The sequence below is a fragment of the Cebus imitator genome, unplaced genomic scaffold (genome assembly GCF_001604975.1).
Source record: "Cebus imitator isolate Cc_AM_T3 unplaced genomic scaffold, Cebus_imitator-1.0 Scaffold209, whole genome shotgun sequence".
Lineage (NCBI taxonomy): Eukaryota > Metazoa > Chordata > Mammalia > Primates > Cebidae > Cebus > Cebus imitator.
In genome coordinates, this window is record NW_016107524.1 from 3,404,255 (window position 1) to 3,414,944 (window position 10,690).

At 40.6% G+C, this 10,690-nt stretch overlaps 1 long non-coding RNA gene across 1 annotated transcript in view; it reads left to right on the forward strand.

Moving 5' to 3' along the window:
* Window positions 1-10,291, forward strand: part of LOC108317825 — a 17,946-nt gene extending 7,655 nt beyond the window's left edge. The window contains exons 2-3 of the long non-coding RNA XR_001830907.2: window positions 4,026-4,032; window positions 10,210-10,291. This is a non-coding gene — a long non-coding RNA (uncharacterized LOC108317825). The remainder of the gene's footprint in view (window positions 1-4,025; window positions 4,033-10,209) is intronic.
* Window positions 10,292-10,690: the final 399 nt, after the last annotated feature.

Consider the following 10,690-nt stretch of genomic DNA (forward strand, 5'->3'; position numbering starts at 1 on the left):
ATATATATATATATATATATATATATCCAGTTTTGTATCTCAATTGGCAAACTTTTACAAACATTCTTTCTTTCACTCTCTTTACTTCTCTTTGAGCCAGCCTTACCACTTTGCTGGTTCCCTCATTAATGAGTTAACTAAACATTTGACATTTGCCCATTTTTTTTTATCTGCATGAGATTCATGTTTTTTAAGTTTTTGAGAAGTATACTTTCTCAGCAAGGTTGGCAAGTAAAAACAGAAAAAGAAAATTTATACCATCTACTATCTCCATAAAAGTAAATATATTTAATACAAAAACTGAAGGCTATAATGGGAGGTAAAGGACAATATTTAAATGGGTAGTGTAGGAGACCAGAATGTGCCACCCCAAAATATGCCTCTTTGGCATAAGGACTATTTTGAGCTGATTATTTTGAGAAACAGCAGACACAGGAGAAGCTCTAAAAACAGAGTAGAAGTTACCCTTTTGTAAGGGAAATTTACATCTATAAAGAAAATCTCCATTTGTAAGGGTGTCTCCCTCTCTGTACCAGGAAGAGAAGGGTAACTAAATCACAGGAAACACTTTTCAGTGGAGAAGGCACCCAATTAAATCTGACAATAAACCTTAATCTTGTTTACCATGCTTTTCCTGGTAATATCCTTATAACCAGCATCCCCCATACTTTTTCCTTTAATTTTTAGCTGAAGATGCAATATAAGCCTGAATTCTAAGCTACCTCTTGGAGAGTTACACATTTTCTTTTGGCTATTTCCCATGTATAGGAAGGAAATAAAAATGTTTCATCCCAAGACATACTTCTCTGACATGTTTTGAGATGGCTGTTCAGAGGGTCTTTTGCAAAGCTATTTTCTACAAAGCTGTCTTTTGTGGGGAAGATTTGCATCCATAGAGAAAACCTGCGTTAATGCAGCCATTTTTCTCTGTACTTTCTCTTTCCTCTGAAGCCCTTCCTTCTTTGAATCTAGGGAAGATTAACTGAGAGTCTTGTAACCACCCAATGGGTTCACCTGGTGCACTGCCTAGACAGAGCGAATTTATCAAGACAGCAGAATTGCAATGGCGAAAGAGTAATTCATGCAGAGCGGTCTGTGTGGGAGACTGGGGTTTTATTATTACTCAAATCAGTCTCCCTGAGCATTCAGGGATCAGGGTTTCTAAGGATAATTTGGCAGGTTTGGGCTCAGGAAGTAGGGAGTGCCCAGTGGTCGGGTAAGATAAAATCACAGGGGGTCTAAGTGAGTTCTTGCTGACTTCTGTTCCTGGGTGGGATCACAGGACTGGTTGAGTCAGATTATGGGTCGGGGTGGTTTCATCTGCTGCATCGGAATGCAGGGTCTGCAAAATATCTCAAGCACTGATCTTAGATTTTGCAAGTGATCTTATTCCCAGAAGCAATTTGAGGAGGTTCAGACTCTTGTAGCCAGAGGCTGCATGGACCCTAAACCGCAATTTCTAATCTTGTAGTTAATTTGTTAGTACTACAAAGACAGACTGATCCCCAGGCAAGAGGGCTCCCCCCTCCCCCAGAAATGGCTATTATCAATTTTGTTTCAGAGTTTAAACTATAACTAAATTCCTTCCCAAGACTAGTTCAGCCTACAGCCAGGAATGAACAGACAGCTTAGAGGTTAGAAGAAAGATGGATAGGTGAGGTCTGATCTTTTTAACTGTCATAATTTTCTGTTATGATTTTTGCAAAGGCGGTTTCAGTCTGATACCTTTAAAGGTCTGAAAGTGCAACCACCTGATGGGTTCTTCCTGCCCACTGCACAGACAAAACCAATTCACTGAGACCACAGAATTGCAATAAAGAAAGAGTTTAATAGCCACAAGGCTGGCCATGCCTCGTGGAAGACTGAATTATTACTCAAATCAATCTCCCTGAAAAATTCAGAGGATAGAGTTTTTAAAGGATAGTTTGGCAGGCCAGAGAGTCTGCTTCTGGGTGGGGCCACATGACCTCGTGGCGGAGATGAGCAGGTCTGAGTGGAGCCCTTGGTTCATTAGTGGTCAGAAATGCAAAAACCTGAAAAGATTTCTCAAAAGACCAATCTTAGGTTCTATTAGGTTGGTGCAAAAGTAATTGCAGTTTTTATGATTAAAAATAATGATGTTATCTGCAGGAGTAACTGGGAGAGTTGCAAATCTTATAACCTCCAGAATAATGGCTGGTGATTGTTTATGTCTACACCTTAACAGAATTCAGCCTGCTCACATCCTGCTAACCTGGTAGTCTCTCGTTAGCTTTACAAAGGTGGTTTAGTTTCGGGGAAGAGTTATTATCACTTAAACTATAAACTAAATGTCTCTCAAAGTTAGCTTGGTCTAAGTCCTGGAATGATTAAGGGCTGTTGGAAGGTTAGAGGCAAGATGGGGTTGGTTAGGTCAGATCTCTTTTAAATCATAATCTTCTCACTATCATAATTTTTGCAAAGGTGGTTTCAAAAGAAACATTTATCATCTATTCTGAGGATTGCTACCTGTGAGTTTTCATCTGCATAACAAGACCACCTTTGCTAGTCAGGCCTCCTTCCCCTCCCAGAACCAGTTTTGCTACAACCAAAGCCTCCATTCTTTCTGGAACCTCAAGATGACTGTAAGCTTTTGCATGGTAGGGATAATCACTCTGTGGTTCTCTCCCATATGGACGTTAATAAATTTGTATGCCTTTTCTTCAATTAATCTGCTATTGTTAGTTGATTTTTCAGCAAACCTTCAGAGGGTAAAGGAGAAATTTTACCTTGGTCCCTGCAGTTTTGCCGCTGTGAGCAGGATACCAAAGCTCTGCTCTTCTGGAAGCTGCAGTCATGGGAATTCAGGAACTGTTGAGAGGAGAAAGGAAGAAACCAGTCAGGCAGGCATTTAGAGGGGGTCCTTAGTTGAATTCTTTCAAACAAAAGAACATCTTTAAAAAAAATGCTGCAGGCAAGATAAGGGAACTCATGCAGAGGGGCTTGCCTAAGACATGCCCACTGCTACATAGATGAGAAAGGCTACCCAAGTGACTTGCCCATTGCAGACATGCCTGCAGTGGAAAACTCCGTCCCCTGACACATGCACAGTAAGGGGAATAAAGCAATATGGAGTAACTCAAGCTAAGGGCCCACATATACATTTAGGACAGGGTGGAGCTACCAGAAATTCACACCTTATGCAAATGAGATGCCCAGCCCTCATAGGTTTCTTATAAAAGCCTTTGCATTCAACTGTGAAAACAGCAACCCTCTTCTGGGCCCCCTCTCCGTGGTGAAGGGCTTTCTTCTTTTGCTTATTAAACTTTGGCTCCAACCTCACTGTTTGTGTCCACACTTCTTAATTCTCTTGGTTGTGAGACCAAGAACTCTGAGTAATACCTCACAATGAGAGACTGCTACATTGTGGGGCATTGGCAAGACTGTAACACTGACAAGCCAGCAAAAGTAAGAATTTCAAACCAGCCAGGCTCCCAGCCTCTCAGTGGAATCCAACTGAACAGACAGTAAAAAGTCTTGGTTTTTTCTCTGCAAAGTTTTGATGAATGGGAAAAAAGAATCCATGTTACTAGACTTGGGTGTATCTACTCTGGTGTGCTTTTGATACTAATACTCATATTGTGTGATGCCTTTCATCCCATAAATAGTCTTTTCCTTTGTCGTCATCTTTCTGTGTTGATCTGTAATACAGAGGGGTACCATAGGGTAGGACATGGGCCTAAAACCTGCTAAAGCCTGTTGTTTAAGCCAGCCCTGCAGATTGGTCAGTTATGCCGTTCTGATCAGACCAGCATATAAACTTTGCTGTGGGTCCCCCCAAAAAAACTGGATGATGTTTCCTCTAGTCCTGTGTAATGTCCTTGACAACTTGACTTGTGACAAACTAGACACATTCTCTTGGTCTTCATCACCTGGGGGCTGTGATTTTCTGGTCATGTCAGATGACCAGTCTGAAAATGGCTGGGGGCTCAAGTGATATGGTTTGGCTGTGTCCCCACCCAAATCTGATCTTGAACTGTGACTCCCATGATTCCCACATGTTGTAGGAGGAACGTAGTGGGAAGTGATTGAATTATGGGGGCGGGTGTCTCCCTCACTGTTCTTGTGATAGTGAATGAGTCTCACAAAATGCGATGGTTTTAAAAAGGGGAGTTCTCTTGCCTCAGCCTCCCAAGTAGCTGGGATTAAAGGCACGCACCACCACGCCTGGCTAATTTTTGTATTTTTAGCAGAGATGGGGTTTCACCATGTCAGCCAGGCTGGTCTTGAACTTCTGACCTGAAGTGATCCACCTGCCTCAGCCTCCCAAAGTGCTGGGATTAGAGGTGTGAGCCACTAGTGGCACCCAGCCACTGCTTGAAAGCTTTTTAATAAACTTTCACTCCTGTTCTAAAACATGCTTCAATTTCTCCTTCTGCCTTATGCCCCTTGGTCTAATTCTTTCTTCTGAGGTGGTGAGAAATGAGGTTGCTGCAGACCCATAGAGATTATCTGCCACTAACAAGCATGTCTAGCTCTCAGGGGAGTTGTCTTAGGAAGTCCCATCACAATGGGGTTTCCGTTGTCTCAACCCTTGTTGCCTGGTTAGTTCTGGGAAAGTCCAATTCCAGGAAGGCTTTGGGTCACAGATTAATGGGTGAGGGACTGACAGCCCTCCACAAATTTATGAATTACCATAGGTATTATATGCACAAACAAGTCTTTTGCTATCTTAGCCTATTCCTGGGAGCAAATTCTTTTTGGGGGAACCTTTGAAATTGCCTCTTCTATACCCTCTCCAGGAAGCATCTCATCCTTAAACAGTAAAAACTTATGTTCAACCAAGAATTACATCCTGGCTTTTCATGAAGAGGCCTGATTCAGTTGCTATTGGAATAAATACACCATTGGAAATTCTAATTGTAAATGATCAAAAGGTGGCTCCTTTAAATTAGACTCCAAAATTTTAAAATAGTTTAGAGACTTTTTATTCTAAACAATTGCCTTGTTTGTATTTATGGGAAGATTAAATGAAATGAAAGACACATAATAGTGGCATGGCTAGCCTTAGAAATTCTCTTGACTAGGCCAGACATGGTGGCTCACGCCTGTAATCCCAGCACTTTGGGAGGCAGGCAGATTAACTGAGATCAGGATTTTGAGACCAGCCCAGCCAACACAGTGAAATGCCATCTCTACTAAAAATGCACGTATTAGCCAGGCCTGGTAGCGGGCACCTATAATCCCAGCTATTAGGTAGGCTGAGACATGAGAATCACTTGAACCTGGGAGGTGGAGGTTGCAGTGAGCTGAGATCATACCACTGCACTCCAGCCTGGGCAACAGAGGGGGAAAAAAAAAAAAGATATCCAGCCATAGGCAACTCAGTAAAACCCCCTTTCCACAGAAAATGAACCAGGTATAGTGCCCCATGCCTGTAGTCCCAGCTATTTGTGAGGCTGGGATGGGAGGATCACCTGAGCCCAGAAGGCTGAGGCTGCAGTGAGCTGAGATTGCATCACTGCACTCCAGCTTGAGTGAGAAAGAGAGAGAGAGAGAGACCCTGTCTCAATAAATAAATAAATATATAAATAAAAATAAATTTAAGAAATAAAAGGAATGATAGATAAAATGGAATGCATATAAAAAGCTGAAAGAGAATGAAAAAATTATAAGAGGTTCTAAAATGTTTACGGAAATCTTATTGTGTATGGTCAAACTGATTGAGGTTGGGTGAATTTGTTTATAAGGTTTTGTTAAAATCAGCTTTGGCATTAGTACACTGATGCAAAGGTAGAATTTTGAATAAGATTTTCATGTAATATTAATGAGATAATAATAGATTTTTATTTACCTTTTAAGTATATATACTACAAGAAAATGAGAGGAGAGGGAAAGACAGATTTTGTTTGCCTCATGCTATCTTTATTAGGTCTTTGGATTGTTGGGAAAATGAGTCTCTTCTTTAACAGAGTAAAGTTTTTGCTTTTTAAAATCTTTGAATTATCACTTTGGCTCAATGAATGATTATTATTTTATAGTGACCTGTGATCCTATTTTGATAAAATATTTTAAACCTTTATTGTTTGACAAATGTTCTAAAATTAAATTTCAAGTTCCAAAAAGAGCCTCTGGAAGTCCAAGGGAGACACGTTAGGCTTATTTTGTATGTAAATATCACACTGGAAGCATTGTCAAGTAAGAAATGGTGTTTAACTTTCTCTGAGTTCTATTTGTATAAATGTGTTGTTAATGTGTGTTCCAAAATTGTGTGAGATTGCTAAAATTCTGATATGTCTTAGTAAATGTTATCAGTTATAATGTTAAATAAATTTTTGTATGTCACAGAAATAACCCATTTTTTTTTGTCAATTATATCTTTAACCATGGCAATCGTAAGTCTTTTGTCATCCATAGATAATGATTTTTGCACTGATTTTTTTTCTCAAAAAACCATTTGTAATAAGGTACAACCCATAGTCTGTTGCTTCTTCAGGGAAATTCATGGAAAGCACTCAGACAAGCATTTTTGAATACAGATTTCTGATAACTTTGGAAATCATAGCATTGTAGTGGGTAAAAAACTTCCAGGAATCTAATTTATAGTTGGTGCCAGCTGGGTGTGGTTGTGGTTGTGCCTGCCTCTAATCTGAGCTGCTTGGGAGGGCAAGGCAGAAGGATCCCTTGAGCCAAGGAGTTAAAGACCAGTCTGGGCAACATAGTGAGACCCTGTCCCAAAAAAAAAAAAGAAAAGGAAAAGTATCTGATATGTTCATGAGGATTACTAACCCAATATCAAGCAGAACAAGAATTACATAGGACTAAACTGAGAGAGAGTTAAACCAGTTTTTTTTTTTTTAGATGGAGTCTTGCTCTGTCTTCCAGCCTGGAGTGCAGTGGCATGATCTTGGCTCACTGCAACCTCCGTCTCCTGGGTTCAAGTCATTCTCTTGCCTCAGCCTCCCGAGTAACTGGGATTACAGGCACATGCCACCTCACCTGGCTATTTTTTTCTTTTTTTAGTAGAGATGGGGTTTCACCATGTTGGTCAGGCTAATATTGAACTCCTGACCTCTTCAAATGATCCGCCTACCTTGGCCTCTCAAAGTGCTCTCAAAGTGAGCCACCACACTCACCCTAAAATGATTTTTATGACATTTTTGTTTGAAACCGTGTTCATTCTTTTTAGGTTTCATTTTCCAGAGGCAATAATTTTTTTTCTTTTTATTTGTAGCTTACAATAATTGTGTAAAGTTTCCTTTCCTGAGCAAAACTGAAACATTTGCCTGATTTCTCCAGAATTTGGAGACTAATTGTGAGCATTCTTAATTTATGGCAACATAATTATTTGTATAAGTTCAGTAAGAATCTGTTTTCTACTTTACCAGGGTAAGGACAAAAAAAAAAAAAAAAAAAAAAGGATCTGTTTTCTTTTGTAACAGAATACAATTGGAGACACTGGTTATTTTACCAAGACTTTGACTGGAATGGCTTATATTCAGATATCACCAGAATGCTTTGAGGAATTGAGATTGACTTTATAGAGTTGATAAAAGGCCACTTGGAAAGATCAGCCTGTTGCCTTGTCTACATGACTTCTTTACAAGATTCCTGAACTTGAGCTAAGGAAAGAATGTCACTGACATGGTTTGGCTCTGTCCCCACCCAAATCTCATCTTGAATTCCCACATATTGTGGGAGGGACGCAGGGGGAGGTAATTGAATCATGGGGGCAGGTCTTTCCCCTGCTGTTCTTGTGGTAGTAAGTCTCATGAGATCTAGTGATAATATAAGAGGGAGTTTCCCTGCACAATCTCTCTATTTGCCTGCTGCCATCCATGTTAAGACGTGACTTACTCTTTTTTGCCTCTGCCTTGATTGTGAGGCCTCCTCAGCCATGTGGAACTGTAAATCCATTAAACCTCTTTTTTTTTTTTTTTTTTTGTAAATTTCCCAGTCTCGGGTATATCTTTATGAGCAGCATGAAAATGGACTAATACAGTCACTTTCTGATAGGCCCAGGAAACTAAAAATATTTTGGAACCTTGAGAAGAGAAGTCATATAGAATTCATACAGATATTTCAAGCACTATCTGATGCAAATTCTTGGCTTGGCTTCCTAGCCTAGAGAGTCTTTTAAAAGTCTAACCTGATAATCTTTATGAAAAAGTTTCAGCAAACCAAACTTTTAAAAAGCCTATATGGACAATCACTATTCTTGCTGCACTTAAGGCAAATAATTGGGCCAAGTGTAATAAGACTAAAATGTATTTTGCAAATAAATTTATCCTACTATGATTTGTCTTTGGTAGAAATGGGGGCCTAAAAAAAGAGAAAAATTATGTTTCAGAAGAAAACCATAGTACATCTGTTATTAAGTTCTAGCCCTGTTCATTGTTTTTGAGTTTTTTATTATTTTCCTAAAATTTGGCCTGAATCCTGAATTCTTTTCTGACCACAAGCCTCCTAACTAATGTTTTCAATTATTTCTCCATTTTTCTGACTTAGAATCACTAGCAAATAAAATTGTGCTTTTCTTGAGGCCCTGCTAATCAAAGCTAGACAACTCAATATGAACTTTGGGAGAGGCTGGGCACAGTGACTATGCCTGTAATCCCAGCACTTTGGGAGGCCGAGGTTGGCGGATCACTTGAGGTCAGCAGTTCGAGACCAGCCTGGCCAACATGACAAAACCCAGTCTCTACTAATAATACAAAAATTAGCCAGGCATGTTGGCATGTGCCTGCAGTCCCAGCTACTTGGGAGACTGAGGCACAAGAGTTGCTTGAATCTGGGAGATGGAGGTTGCAGTGAGCCGAGATTGCACTGCTGCACTCCAGCCTGGGCAACAGAGTGAAACTGTGTCTCAAAAAAACAAAAACAAAATCAACAACAACAACAAAAAACTTTGGGGAAAAGCACCACAGCAACTTATATATAAACAGCTTTCATGCCTGCTAATGTATGAACTACTCACAGAGTTTACTTGAACTCCTTATTTGTTTTTGTTTTTGTGAGACAGAGTCTCTGTAGCCCAGGTTTAGTGCAGTGGCACGATCACAGCTCACTACAACCTCAAACTCTTGGGCTTAAGTGATCCTCCTACCTCAGCCTCTTGAGTAGCTGGGACTACAGGTGCGTGCTACCACACCCAGCTGGTGTGTGTGTGTGTGTGTGTATATTTTTAGTAGAGACACGGATTTCACCATGTAGCCAGGCTGTTCCCAAATTCCTGGATGCAAATGATCCTTCTGCCTCAGCTTCCTAAAGTGGTGGGGTTACAGGTGTGAGCCACTGCACCTGGCCTGAATAACTTATTTGAAATATAAATCCAGAACAATCTGTCTGATTGCCACTGCAATCTGTAGATGTTTTAGAGACTCTAGAAAAATACATTTATATACTATTCTAGTCTTAACTTTGCTTTTCTTCTATTTCTATAGAAATGTCTCTTATTAAAGATCCATTTGCCTGTGCCATTCCAGGAAGTGGCATTGCTAGAGGCCGAGCCCCCCATCAAAGCCACTTCCTGGAATGAGACACAGTTGTTTAACCAACCTGACCCATTCACAGGACTACAAGACTGACTCAAGGAGATATGGGATAGGGCTAGGCGTGGTGGCTCACAGCTGTAATCTCAGCACTTTGGGAGGCCAAGGAGGGCAGATGGCTTGAGCTCAGGAGTTCAAGACTAGCCTGGGCAGCATGAGGAAACCTCATCTCTATAAAAAATACAAAAATTAGCTGAGTGTGGTGCATGTGCCTATAGTCCCAGCTATTTGGGAGGTTGATGTGGGAGGATGGCTTGATCCTAGGTGACGGAGGCTACAGTGAGCCGAGACTGTGCCACTGCAATCCAACCTGGGCAACAAAAGCAAAACCCTGTCTCAAAATAAATAAATATATAAGTAAATAATATAAAAAATTTCTTTGTTGTTGTTTATCCCAGTTTGTCTTTCCCCTCCTTTGCCTCTCTATTATCTAACAACCTCTAATCTGAATCTCTCCAAAACGATCAACATGGCTTTTAGTTTCAAAGTGGGAGTTGAAGTAAATCAAAATATTTTGCCTCAAAATATACTTCTTTGACATATTTTGAGATGACTGTTCAGAGGGCCTGCAAACAGAAGTAGTCCTACAAAGCTGTTGTTTGTGGGGGGTAGGTTTACATCTGTAGAGCAAATATGTATTGATGTAGCCAGGTTTTTTCTGAGACCTTCCCTTCTCTGGATCTAGAAAAGATTAACCAAGAGTCTGACACCTTTGAAGGTCTGAAGGGAACATTTGCCATCTATTCTCTCTGAGGGTTGCTACCTGTGAGATTTCATCTATACAACATGACTATCTCTGCCAGCTCAGCCTCTTCTACCTCTCTTATAACCTGTTTTGCACAATCGAAGCCGCTATCCTTCTTTTTTTTTGGTTTTTTTTTGAGACAGGGTCTCACTCTGTCACCCAGGCTGGAGCATAGTGGTGTGATCACAGCTTATTGCAGCCTTGACCTCCTGGGCCCAAGTGATTCTCTTACCTCAGCCTCCCAAGTAGCTGGGATCACAGGTGCATGCCACCACATCTGTCTAATTTTTTGTTTTATTTTGTTTTGTTTTTGAGATGGAGCCTCACTCTGTCACCCAGGCTAGAGTACAGTGGCATGATCTTGGCTCACTGAAACCTCCACCTCCCAGGTTCAAGCAATTCTTCTGCCTCAGCCTCTTGAGCAGCTGGGACTATA